Raw genomic sequence first — 13,623 nt, forward strand, 5'->3', positions numbered from 1 at the left:
TAGGGGAATGAACAACCATATCTATCCTGCAGAGATTTCTGACCCGCCAAATGTTATAAGACATCCACCACTGCAGCAAAAATCAGATGCTTCTTGAGCAACGATTTGCATCTCCACTTAACACACCATTGCAGAACATCCTGTGTAGGAAGTGAGACACCCAGCCACTGCCTTAAAATATCCCAACACCGTTTGCTGAACTCACACTGATAGAATAAATGATAGTGATTCTCAGAATGCACAGCACAGAGATCACAGACCCCATCAATTGGTAAACCAAAAACCCTCAATCTATCTTTAGTCAGAAGCCTCTCCTTAGCAAATAGCCAAGCAATGAAGGAATGCTTGGGAACATTAAGCCTATTCCATATCACGGGAGCCCATTGAACTTTAGTCTGAGGACCCTGCAACCACCTATAACCAGCAGCCACAGTATACTTCCCATCACACCATTGATTCTGACTATAGCCAGGTTTAAATATATCCTTAACAACACAAATCTTTCTCCATGTCCAACTAGATTGTAAAGAAGGAACATACTCCTGCCAATTCCTACCTTTCATATACACATGATCCACCCATTTGATCCATAAATGATCACTTTTGCAAGCGAGCCACCATGTATATTTACCAATAAGAGCTTGATTCCACAGTCTACAATTCACTATACCAAGACCACCAAATTTTTTCTCAGTGCAAAGTGCTTCCCATGCCACAGATGGGGCTTTCCCGTACTGATCACTGCTACTCCAGAGGTAATTCCTACAGATTGCAGTGACTCTATCTAAAACTGTAACAGGAATCACAAAGATTCGAGCCCAATACACATGAAGTTGGGATAAGACAGATTGAATCAACACCAGTCCCCCAGAATAGCTGAGCTTCTTTGCCCCCCAACCTCTGAGTTTACTCACCACTTTTTCAACAAGTCTAGTACAATCTCCAATTGCCATACGTTTATAAGAGATGGGGATTCCTAGGTACCTAAAAGGGAAACTCCCCTCCTTGAACCCAGAAATACTGAGAATATAATCAATCTCTCCTTGAGGAATGCCATTAAAATAGATTTCAGATTTGTCACAATTCATTTCAAGCCCAGAAACAGAGGAGAAAGTTGCAAAGGCTCTCAACAACACTTTGATAGAGACCCTATCCCCCCTACAAAACATGAGAAGGTCATCTGCAAAACACAGATGACTAAGCTTCAAAGTTCTGCATAGGGAATGATAATTGAATTCCAATTGCTCAGTGACCACCCTTATGATCCTACTCAAATACTCCATGCAGATGGTAAAAATCAAGGGTGACATTGGATCACCTTGTCTAATCCCACGTTTCCCTTGAAAATACCCAAAAGTAGACCCATTTAGTGAGAGAGTAAACCAGGGAGAGGACACACACTTCATAATCCATTGTACCATCTTAGCAGGAAACTTTAGGGCCAAAAGCATCTGCTCAATGAACTGCCATTCAATGGAGTCATATGCTTTTTTGAGGTCTATCTTCATTATGCACCTTGGAGAACAAGACTTCCTATTGTAAAGCCGCACTAAGTCTTGACAAATTAAGATATTATAAACTATCTCTCTGCCTTTGATAAAGGCACTCTGATTAGCACTAATGATCTCAGGGAGAACAGTAGCCATTCTGTTACAAATAACTTTGGAAATAATCTTGTAAAGGACGTTACAACATGCAATAGGCCTGAAGTCAGCAACACTCAGAGGTCTCTCTTTTTTGGGGATCAAAGTCAAGGTAGTAGAGTTCACTTGTTTTAGAAGCTCACCAGTCACAAAGAACTCCTTGACAGCCTTAATGATATCATTACCAACAGTTGAATACGCATCCTTATAAAACTGAGAAGTGTAACCATCAGGGCCTGGGGATTTGTTAGGAGGAATAGAACACAATGCCTCATAGATTTCAGCATCAGTCACATCCCTGATTAACTCAGCAGCCTGTGTCTCAGAAACAGTCACCCCATATCTCACAGTGGGAATATGAACATTACCAACCCACTTACTAGTCCCAAGTAGACTCTTGTAATAATCCTCAAAAGCCTTTTCAATACCAGCATTTGAATTCTGCAGCACTCCATGCCTGTCCAGAATACAAAAGACTTTATTCTGCAACCTCCTAGCTTTCAGAGTACTATGAAAATAGCTAGTATTCTCATCCCCCTCACTACACCAATGGGTCTTAGCTTTTTGGCTAAGGAAACTCACCCTAGCCTTATCCAACTCACGATAGGCTTCTGCAGCCACCTTCTCATTTTGTTGAAGCATAACATTGGAAGGATCCAGGTGTAATTGGGACTGAACATCATGCAGATGGATCAGGGCCACATTAGCAGCAGTCTCAATATTAGCAAAACTGGCAGCATTCAGAGCTTTCAGAGGCTGTTTTAGCAACTTCAATTTCGTAACAACTTGGAACATGGTATGGCCTTCAATCTGAGAATCCCATACCTGTTTAACCACAGCTCCAAAAGTAGGCTCACTCCCCCACATATTGAAATATTTAAAGCTCCCTCTCTTCCTTATAACCTCAGGCCACAGAGAGATAGTGCAAGGACAATGGTCAAATAATCCCTCAGGATGGAACATAGTATGAGTCTCTGGGAACTGACTGAGCCATTCATCATTCACCAGAACTCTATCAATTCTACTGTAAACCTTATCCCCAACCTCATGCTTGTTATTCCAGGTGAAAAAAGCCCCATGGGCAGGAATATCCATCAAACCACAGGCAGCAATACAATTCTGGAACCCCCTCAACTCAGCATTAGTGACCTTAGACCCAATTCTCTCATTCATAGCAAGAACATTGTTAAAATCCCCCATAACTACCCAGGGACCATCAACATTGGCAGTCATATTAGACAAAGATTCCCAAAGAGGTATCCTCTCAGCAATTCTGTTAAACCCATAAACCATAGATACCCACCAATGCACCCCAGTAGGAAGAAAAGTCACTCTAGTATGAATGACTTGAGCTTCATTACTGATGACTTCTACCTTATAGTTCATAGCATCCCAAACAATCCAAATCCTACCACCTTCATGACTGCAGATATTAGTTACTAACGACCAATTAGCACCCAATCCATTATGGACCTTATTTATAGAGTTTAGTCTGACCCTAGTTTCTAAAATACCAAATAAACCTACATTATTGAGGTGCAGAAACCTTCTAACATCAGTCTGCTTATTACTACTATTAAACCCTCTAACATTCCAAAACCCAATGCTACCCATTCTCTAGCAAAGGCAAACCATCAACCACCTCACTTTCACTGACCTCTCTAACATGGATAGAACGTTCAAAAACTTCCAGGAAGGTCCTCCTACCACTACACACACTTATCCCACCCTGCCGAGTAAATTGAGTAATAATTCTGGAAGGAGAGAAGGAAGGATGAAATGAGAAAGGCATTGGAGTAACAAAGGCACCAACCCCTTCAGCAGGACCCTCCCCACTCCTAGTCATCATCACTCTAGACTGTTCAGGCACAGCACCAGACCCTGCAGCAACTGGCACTATGGTTTGAACAGCAGCAGCTGGCTGGGGAATAGGAGCAGTAGTCTTCTTTGGTACCCAGGTCTTCCTACCACGCACAGGCCCCTTAGTCTGTTTGTCCTTAGTTCTGCAATCTCTAGAGTAATGACCCAAACCTTTACACTCAGTACAAATGGTAGGTCTCCACTCATAGTGAACAATCTGCCTATGTTTAACATCCAATTCATCCATAAACTCAATAATTTCAGGCAAATCATCCCCCATTTTAACCTCAACCATGATACGAGCATAACCAAGGAAAGTCTTCAGTTGTGTATTACTATCACACCTGATAGGAGTCCCAACCAGACTAGCAATTTTCTTAAGAGCATTTCCCCAGAATTTCAGAGGGAGCCCATAAAATCTAATCCAAATTGGAACCATATCAACTGCCTCCCTGATAAGTTTCGACTCCGGTAACCATTCCTTGACAACAACCGGCTTATTATCAAAGAAAACCACTCCAGCTTGCAATACTCTCATTTTCATGGCTTCAGTTTTAAAGCGCACCAGAAAAATACCATTAGAATGAAAAGCAATCTTCTCTATTTCAGTATATCCCCAGATACGTTTAACAAAACCATCTATGACCTTAAAAGGAGGATTCGCTTCAAGGACATAACAATATACAGCTGTTGACCAATACTCTAACTCGTCTTTAACATCAGAGTCTTTTAGCTGAAGCCCACTTACCCTAGATGATGACGACGACTCCGAGATTTGCCCACCACTGCGTCCTTGAACCTCCACCCAATCCTCATCAGATTCTTCTTCAAGTATCGATTCCATCACCTCACTTAGGTTGTAAGGACAAAGAACCGATACTGGCTCCTCATTACCTGCATCCGAAGCCCCCAAATCAGGCGGATTCAAAGGCAAAACACGAAATCGAGATCCAGAATTTTGATTATTATTAGTACTATTAATATTCGATGAATTATTATTATTATTAAGTGAATTTTTTGTGTTTTTTGTATTATTTGATGATATTATCCTTACTAATCTACTAGATTTAGGGTAGTTTTTCTTTTGTTTAGCCATTGCTAATCGCAGAAATCGATCCCTAAATCGCTTCTCTCTCTATTCATACTTCTCTCTTCCTATGTTTTTGCCCTAAATGTTTGGAGTGGCGTTATAAGGATAAGGAAGGGATCCCGGCTAAGGTGTTGTGGTATTTTCCATTGATACCAAGAGTCATAAGGATTTATGCGAATCCCGATGATGCAAAAATGTTAACTTGGCATGAAACAGGAAGAATAAATGATGGAAAGCTAAGACACCCGGCAGATGGTAAGCAATGGAAATCGTTCGACGCTAAGTATCCCGAGTTCGGCAATGAACCTAGAAACTTACGTCTAGCGCTGTCCACTGATGGAATGAACCCACACGGAAACATGAGTAGCCAACATAGTACTTGGCCAGTAGTGTTGGCTATTTATAACTTACCTCCATATGTGTGCATGAAAAGAAAGTATTTGATGTTGTCGTTGTTAATTTCCGGCCCTAAACAACCTGGAAATGATATAGATGTATATTTGGAACCTCTTCTAGATGATTTGCGATTGTTGTGGGATAGTGGGATAGAAGTATTTGATGCATATAAGAACGAAACTTTGAATTTGAGAGCGATGTTATTGTGTACAATAACCGACTATCCGGCTTATGGCGACCATTCTGGGCACACAGTTCATGGGAAAGAGGCTTGTCCATTGTGTGGGGAGGATATCGAGTCTGAATACTTGAAGTCTTCTCGTAAGTATGTGTATATGGGAAATAGGAGGTTCTTGTATCATGACCATTATTATCGCAAGATGCAGAAAGCATTCAATGGAAGACAAGAACTTGGTCAACCTCCTAGAATTTTGAGTGGGCATGAAGTTTATCAGAAAGTAAAGCATATTGAGATAGATTATGGGAAGAATAGCGGCTCTAAATTGTCTACTCGTGGGTATAAGAAAAGATCCATATTTTTTGATAAACTTCCATATTGGCTGACTGGAGGTCGAGGCATTGCCTCGATTTCATGCACATTGAGAAAAATGTCGTGATAATATTATCAATACCCTACGAATGTTCCTGGTAAAACAAAGGATAACGCCGCAACTAGGGAAGATATGAAAATGATGGGTATTAGGCTAGAGTTGGCACCACAGAAGAGAGGTAATCGTACATTTTTACCACCAGCAGCTTATACCCTTTCACGGAATGAGAAAAAAGAGTTCTGTGCATGCTTGAATGGAATTAAAGTGCCACATGGTTATTCGCCGAACATCAAAAGCCTAGTGTCGATGCAAGACCTAAAACTCACCGGGTTAAAGTCACATGATTGTCACACTTTGATGCAACAATTACTACCGTGGCTATTCGTTCCATTTTACGAAAAGGTAAGATATGCTATAACTAGATTCTGTCTCTTCTTCCAGTCCATATGCGAGAAAGTCATCGATCCCGATGACGCGGATTCATTGCAGGACCTCGTTGTAACCTCTCTTTGTCAGTTGGAAATGTATTTTCCACCCTCTTTCTTCACTATCAAGATTCATCTGACCATTCACTTGGTTAGGGAGATTTTGTACCTTGGACCCGTGTACTTGAGATACCAGTATCCTTTCGAAAGATTGATGAAAGTCTACAAGGACTATACATCTAACCGGTATCGTCCGGAAGGTTGTATTGCTGAACGCGCTATTTTAGACGAAGCTCTTTCATATTGTTACGCTCATCTCTACCCTGAGGAGTTGATTGGCGTTCCTAAGAATCGTCATAGTGACTGGATGACCGGAAAAGGTATTAGGGGCCGGGTTGAAAAAATTGTGACACGTGAAATGTTGCATTTAGCACACATGTATGTGCTAAACAATGAAGATGAGGTGCAACCTTATATTCAACAACACAAAGATGAGCTCAAATACGATCACCAAAACAAGACCGAGAAGTGGATTGCGAACGAGCATACGAAGACGTTTGCAGAGTGGTTTAGGAATATTGTCTTAGAGTGTACTGATCAAACTGGTGATGACATCTCTCCTAGGTTACTACGTCTTGGTTTAGGTCCAAATGCCAGGGTCACCTTTTACAACAGTTTTGCCATTAATGGATATACTTTTTACACCGGCGAGCAAGATGAGTTGAGCACAATGCAAAATAGTGGTGTGAGTTCAGAATTTGAGGCAATGCACTTTGCTACTTCAAAAGATAAAAAGCCTATTTGGGGAAAATGCCTTTATTATGGTGTTATTCAAGAAATATTGGTACTAGATTACATTGATTTCACAATGCCTTTGTTTCGATGTAACTGGGTTGATAACAACATCCATTGTGTCCGAAAGGATAAGATGGGATTTACGTTGGTCAATCTGGGTAAGGTTGGCAATAATAAAGATGATCCTTTCATAATGGCATCCCAAGCTAAACAAGTGTTCTATGTCACCGATCCTATGGATAAGAAGTGGTCCGTTGTCTTGTCTATAAGGAGTAGAAGGAGTAGTCCATCCGATAATGGTGATGATGATCGGGATGTCGTTTTTGAGGGAATGGATCAGTCTACCACTGTATCTTATTTCGACGATGTTGACACTGATCATGAGGACACGAAAGCATCTATATGCGTGATGACCATGGTGAAGGTATTTGGGTTAACGAAGAAACTATGACATCCAAGAAACGTCCCCGATCCTGAGATAGTTCATCAGGACACAGTGATATGGACGACCAACATTTTGAGTCATTTTCAGACCAATAATTTGATGGTTTAATTTATTGGTAAATCAATAATGGTCATTCTTTGAATAATGTTGCAAAGATATGGCATGGTAAATCTGTTTCTTATAGATATGCGGTATGCATGCATCTTTGGTGTTGTCTTATTTTCTTGATCTTATTATTAGATCGGATCTTTGGTGTTGAAATTCTTTGAATAATGTTGCAGTATATGGTGCTTTCACATTACAGTATGTATTGTTACTGAGTTTGGACTGTAATGGAATTCTGATAATTTAAAAAAAAAAAAAAAGGTTCAACAATAACAACGGTTATATTTAAATTACCCGTTGTTAATACTTTCAACAACGGGTGTAGTACCTCTACCCGTTGTCAATGATTTTTTTGACATATTTCATTTTGGCGCAAATTTGGTGAAAATATATTACAACGGGTATATTTTAACCGTTGTAATAAACTTTTGACAACGGTTAACTTTTATTGACCCGTTGTTATTAACATATAACAACGGTTCTTCTTTGAGCACCCGTTGTCAATAGTTTGTCTTAATAAAAAACTAATTTAGAAACCCATACAGCATGCCATACACAAACACACACAACATTAGTTCAACCGTTGGTATCCTGAGTTAATTCTTCTCTCTTCCTCGCTTTCTACATTCTCGTTGCCGGCCGTCGCCCAATTTCCGACGCCCAGATTCCGTTCCCTTCCCTTATCATCTTGCTCGTTCTCTTTATCATCATCATCATCAGGTATGTTCACTTTAATTTTGTGTTTCGTCATTAGGGTTTTAAGATGATCATCTTGTTTTTTTTTCATGCATCTGTTTGTTTTTCGTCTTCTTTGTTATCTTTATCATCCCGCATCATCTACTTCACTCCTCTTATTAGGGTTTAGGATTTTAGAAGCTCAATCTGTTGTTTTAAATTTTCATTCCTATTAGGGTTTAGGGTTTTAGATAATACTCTGCATGTACGTTGTTAAGTTGTTCATTTCCTATATCATTCATATTTGGGTTTTAGGATTATCATGGGTGAAAAACGTAAAAGAAGTCAAAAGAATAATAAGCCTGGTGATAATAAGCCTGGTGAGAGGGGTGCTACGAAGTGCCAGAAAGTCCTTACAGCTATAGCCGCTAAACAGCCGTTCGAAATAACATGGAGTGAGATGGGTTTCCCTACTGGTCCAAATGCGGGTCTTTTCTCCAGTTGGATTGGTACTTGCACAAGAACGTTTGTGCCTATCCATTTAGATGATTTTAGAAATTTTAATCAAAAATTGGCGGAGTTATACTTGGCTCGTGTAAAGGAAGGCATTATTATACCCGATGAAAGCCATGATCCGTATTTAATGCATAAGGCAACGGATGTCCACAGGCAGTGGAGGTGTGACGTTGCTAGGGATTGGTTGTATGTGGACAAGGCAACGGGGGAGATGCGTAAGAGCCCACCGGAAAACAAGTGTCCCACCATCAAGCAGGAACAATGGGATCTTTTCAAAAAGATGAGAACTACTGAGAAGTTTCAGGTTAAATATCCTCGCCTTTTAACGATTTACCTATCATTTTTTTAATTAATGAGTCCTTTATATAATCTTTTTATTATCTCATCTACTTGCGCTTTTATATAATTATTTGAAGGCCGTTAGCAGAAGAAATCGTGCTAACATTTCATGCAAGAAGGGGAAATGGTATGGTTCTCGAGGCGGTTACAGAAAGATAGAAGAGAACCTCGTAAGTAGCATGCATTATTCCCGTGTGAGACTTTATTTTTTTAATCACACTTGGACTTGCATTGATACACATTTACGTGTATAAATGTTACCATGTTAATGTGTAGGTGGAAAAGGGAGTGAAAGAGGTGGATCGGCATGTAACTTATAAAGAAGGGCACACGCCTAAAGGATCCCGGTCACGTGACAAATATGATGAGGAAGTGTTGGCCAACATAGTAAGCATTATTTTATTAAGACGAGTTCATTACTAACTTTATTATTTTAGTCACAAATATAATTTGAAGTTTATTTAATATATTATAGGACAACGTATTGAAAGAGGTAGAAGAAGGGAAATTCACTCCCAGTGGTCGTAATGACGTTCTTGCTAGAGCGATCGGCCGACCCGAACATCCAGGTTGTTTGAGGGGCGTCCCGTTATAGGTTGGAGTAACGAAATATTATGGGAAAACTGCCCCGATAAAGAAGAAAAAGAAGACTAAGTCTGAGAAGGTTGACATGGTAACATTTATTCTATTATTTTCATTTAAGTTCAATTCACATGTTATTGTTGGGATAAAAATTGCTGACACATTACATTCTTGGCAAGAAGCTTCAGTTAATGGCATCCGTACTACTAAAGCTGAATGCTGGAGGTAAGCTTTCCGAAGAAGAAGTGAAGATGATGGAGGATGTCATTTCTAAAGGGGGTAATAATAAGGTACAACAGATTGGTCAAGAGGCCGCTACTACCTTGGCAATACATGAGAAGGAAGTATCGGCCAACGAGATTCAGAATGATCAGGTACCTAATAATGCTTCTGAAGTTGTAACAACTAAAGCCGATCAGGTACCTAGCTAATACTTCCTTATTTTTCTTTTCTTTTTTTTGGGTAAGATTAGGGGGTGTGTTCCCTGCCAGCTCTAATGCTATAACTTCTGAAATGGTGCCATTGGTTAATTTTATTAGGTAAATAATGGGTCTGAAAAGGAGATGCAACTTGAGAAGACGGCTAATGGAAAACAGCATACATCCCCTTCAAGTCGGTTCCTGTTTTTTTAAGGTATGCATGAAGTGTTTAATTAGTTAAATTTATATGAATTCTATTAAATTTTGGGATATAATAATGTATGTGTATATTCTTCAGGCCGTAAACAAGAGGCCAATTATTCTTGCTGACCCTAATAGAACCGAAAAACCACATGTGCGTGTTGGCTGGGGTCTCGTAGAAATGCACACCAAATCTGCAGCAGCGGAAACTGTAGTTCATGGCGAAAAACTTTTGCCGAATCATACCAAAGTAGAGATAACTACAGTCTTTCCAGGCCATGAAAACTTGCAACTGCTTGTCCCAGTTCGTGACGACATTACCATTCTGGGAGATGCGCTTGGAAGTTTCATCCAATGGCCTGAAACTCACATCTACTTGGCTCGGCCGTCTCCGCCTCAGCGGAAAGCAGTTGGGGTTAGAAGAAATACCTTTATATATATGTTAAATTTTTAATTGTTGAATGTTTTTATATGTTAAATTTATATGTTAATTTTTTTTTTGTAGGGAACAAAAAAGTCGGCTTTGGCGGAAAAGCCTAAGTCCACAGACATGCCAACGACCTCGTCGAGACAACAACTTGATGAGGTATTTAATTAACTTCTCCATTTTTTTAAAAACCTCGCTCCCTTTATTTATATTTTGTCTGTATTTATAAAAAACATGGTAATTTTGTGTAGGGGACAAAAAAAGACCGATAAGCCTAAGTCCCAGTCTTACTGCTACTACTACCTCATCATTGAAAGAGCGGAGTTGACGAGATATTTAATTAAGTACGCTTTTATTTTTATTACTCCAACTAGGATATGTTAATTACCTTTGGATTTTTTATTATTTTAATTATCTACTACATGTGTAGGCTGGTGGTAGTAGCACAAAATCAAAGACTCATTCTTTCCCGGACCTGAAAGAAGTTAGGAGTTTAAACTCCACACAATATAAAGGGAAGGATTACATGCAAAAAGTAAGAACGGGGACGATGAGGAAACTGCATGAGGAGGCTAGCCATCGCATAGCCACGGAGCAATTGATAGTTATTCCGCTCGAGGAGGATATTTTAGGGGTTGAGTGCCAAGCACATCTATCATGGGATATGCTAGCCATTTGGGCTGGCCTAGACCAGATTGATATCCAACACGTATTTGTTTGGATGAAGTAAGTTTCTTAATAAATAATTTCATATTCTAATATTCTGACTACTAGATAGTGTTTTAAATACCGGAATTAATACCGTAATAATGTAGGATATTGAAATTGAGAGTGATCCCCGAGAAGAATATTCCATCTGATCACTACGGATTCCTGTGCCCCTATGTTTTATCTTTATTTATTGCGGATTTCTCGTTCGAAGAACGGGTAGATTATATTGCTCAGCAATTGGCGACAACCAAGAAGCTGATTTTTGGCACTTATAATGAAAAAGGGTAATAAACAAATTAATATTACGTTTCCCCCTACAATTGCATTTTCATAACTAATATATGTACTTGTTAATAATGATGATGTCTCTTGATGTAGGACTCATTGGGCGCTAGCAGCCATCATGCCGACTAGGAATAAAGTTTTCTGGTTGGACTCTTTACATCATGAACCAAGCGAGACTTTTAAGCGCTTGATTAATAAGTAAGTTTATAATACTGATTTATTTATAATAACATTAAGTTTCAATTTTTATTTATAGAAAAAAGCTCATTTTTGCCGCTAAAAAATGAGTTTCTGCCTCCTTTTTTATTTTTAAAAAAAAAGGGCCTTCGATAAGAGAAGAGCAAACAAGCAGGATCAACCCACGAAAGATTCTGATGTTGGCCCTGATTTTATTACGATAACAGGGGTACGTGCTCAAATACAATAACATTAAGTGCAAAAATCTGTGTTTAATACAAATACAATACCTAATGTTCAAGATTCTGATGTGAGCCTTCTCTCGTCTGTTTTTTTTTTGTAATAATAGGTCCCTCGCCAGCCGGATAGCATACAATGTGGATACTACGCTTGTCGGTTCATGTTGGAGATTATTCGGCGAAGATATATCATTATTCCAGAAAATGTTAGTAATTTAATAATGTGTTTATTACTTTTTTTAAATTAGAGCTAATGTTGTCTTGCTTGCTGCTATATATACCATGATGTTGCTATGCAGTAATTGATGTTGTTACAATAATGTCTTCTCTTTGTTTTTTCCGCAGTATGTAATCAACCCGTCACAACAGATTGAGCAGTACTCAAGTATAGATATAGACGAGGTAAGGGACATGTTGGGCAACTACGTCTTAGAAAATGCATGATACTCAGAGCTTAGATCAGCTTATTAGTAAATTTTTTGTTGAAGTTAGGGAATGATTAGTTCATGTAAATTTAACTCCTTGTAAATATATATATATATATATATATATATATATATATATATATATATATATATATATATATATATATATATATATATATATATATATATATATATATATATATATATATATATATATATATATATATATATGATTTTTGTTGTGGTTGAATTGAATCTATTGAGTTCGATGAACCCAGTGTGATTTATTTAGTCTTTTCTTGATATATGCGAGGTTTTTGAATGGCATGAAACAAATTTAATTTTTTAAAACATTAGGAGTTCGTAATAAAAACGGTTACTAAAAAAAACCGTTGTGAATATCTTTCACAACGGTTAATAAAAATAACACCGTTGTGAATGACTTTCACAAATACCCGCGCATAATATTCAACAACAGGTTTTAAACGAAGAACCGTTGTTAAAAGTCTTCACAATTTTGGAGGTAAAATTACAACAACGGGTATTAAACTAAGAACCGTTGTTACTAAAAATTTCAACAACGGGTATGTAGCATAAACCCGTTGTCAAAAGACTTCACAATTTTGGAGGGAAAGTTACAACAACGGTTATACATATGACAACCGTTGTTATATTATTCCCTCCAAATTTTTGAAACACCTTCCACAACGGAGAACACCCAACAACAACGGCTTTTAACCGTGGTTAATACTTTAGACAACGGGTTCCTTAAATAACCAAACCGTTGTAAATACCTTCTACAACGGCCGCTTTAACAACGTCCGCTTTTTGTTTTTACAACGGTTTTTACCCGTTGTTATAGCCTGTATCTGTAGTAGTGTTAGGCATTAAAAATATTCGCGTGCATGGGGATTCATCCCTAATCATCAACCAAATTACAGGATCTTGGAAAATCCGAAGCGAAAGCCTCGCACCTTACCAGGCTAGAATAGACCAAGTTGCTCAATTCTTTGATCACGTGACCTATCTACACCTGCCTCGAGAGGAAAATCAATTTGCAGACGCTCCTGCGAAACTCGCATCTTTGATTAATATGCCGGACAATATGATAGAAATGCCTTTATGCATCGAACGACGGTCAGAGCCGGCCTATGTCCACCAAATCACCGATGAAGAAGAGATCGCGCAGGAACCTTGGTTTCAAGAAATCCTGAATTTCAAGCTCAACGGTACCTATCCACCGGATATGGACAAGAGGGGACAACGTGCTATACGCCTACTAGCTTCCCAATACGTTATCATGCAAGGAGAGTTATA

This window comes from Silene latifolia, chromosome 11 (genome assembly GCF_048544455.1).
Source record: "Silene latifolia isolate original U9 population chromosome 11, ASM4854445v1, whole genome shotgun sequence".
In the NCBI taxonomy this organism is placed as follows: Eukaryota; Viridiplantae; Streptophyta; class Magnoliopsida; order Caryophyllales; family Caryophyllaceae; genus Silene; species Silene latifolia.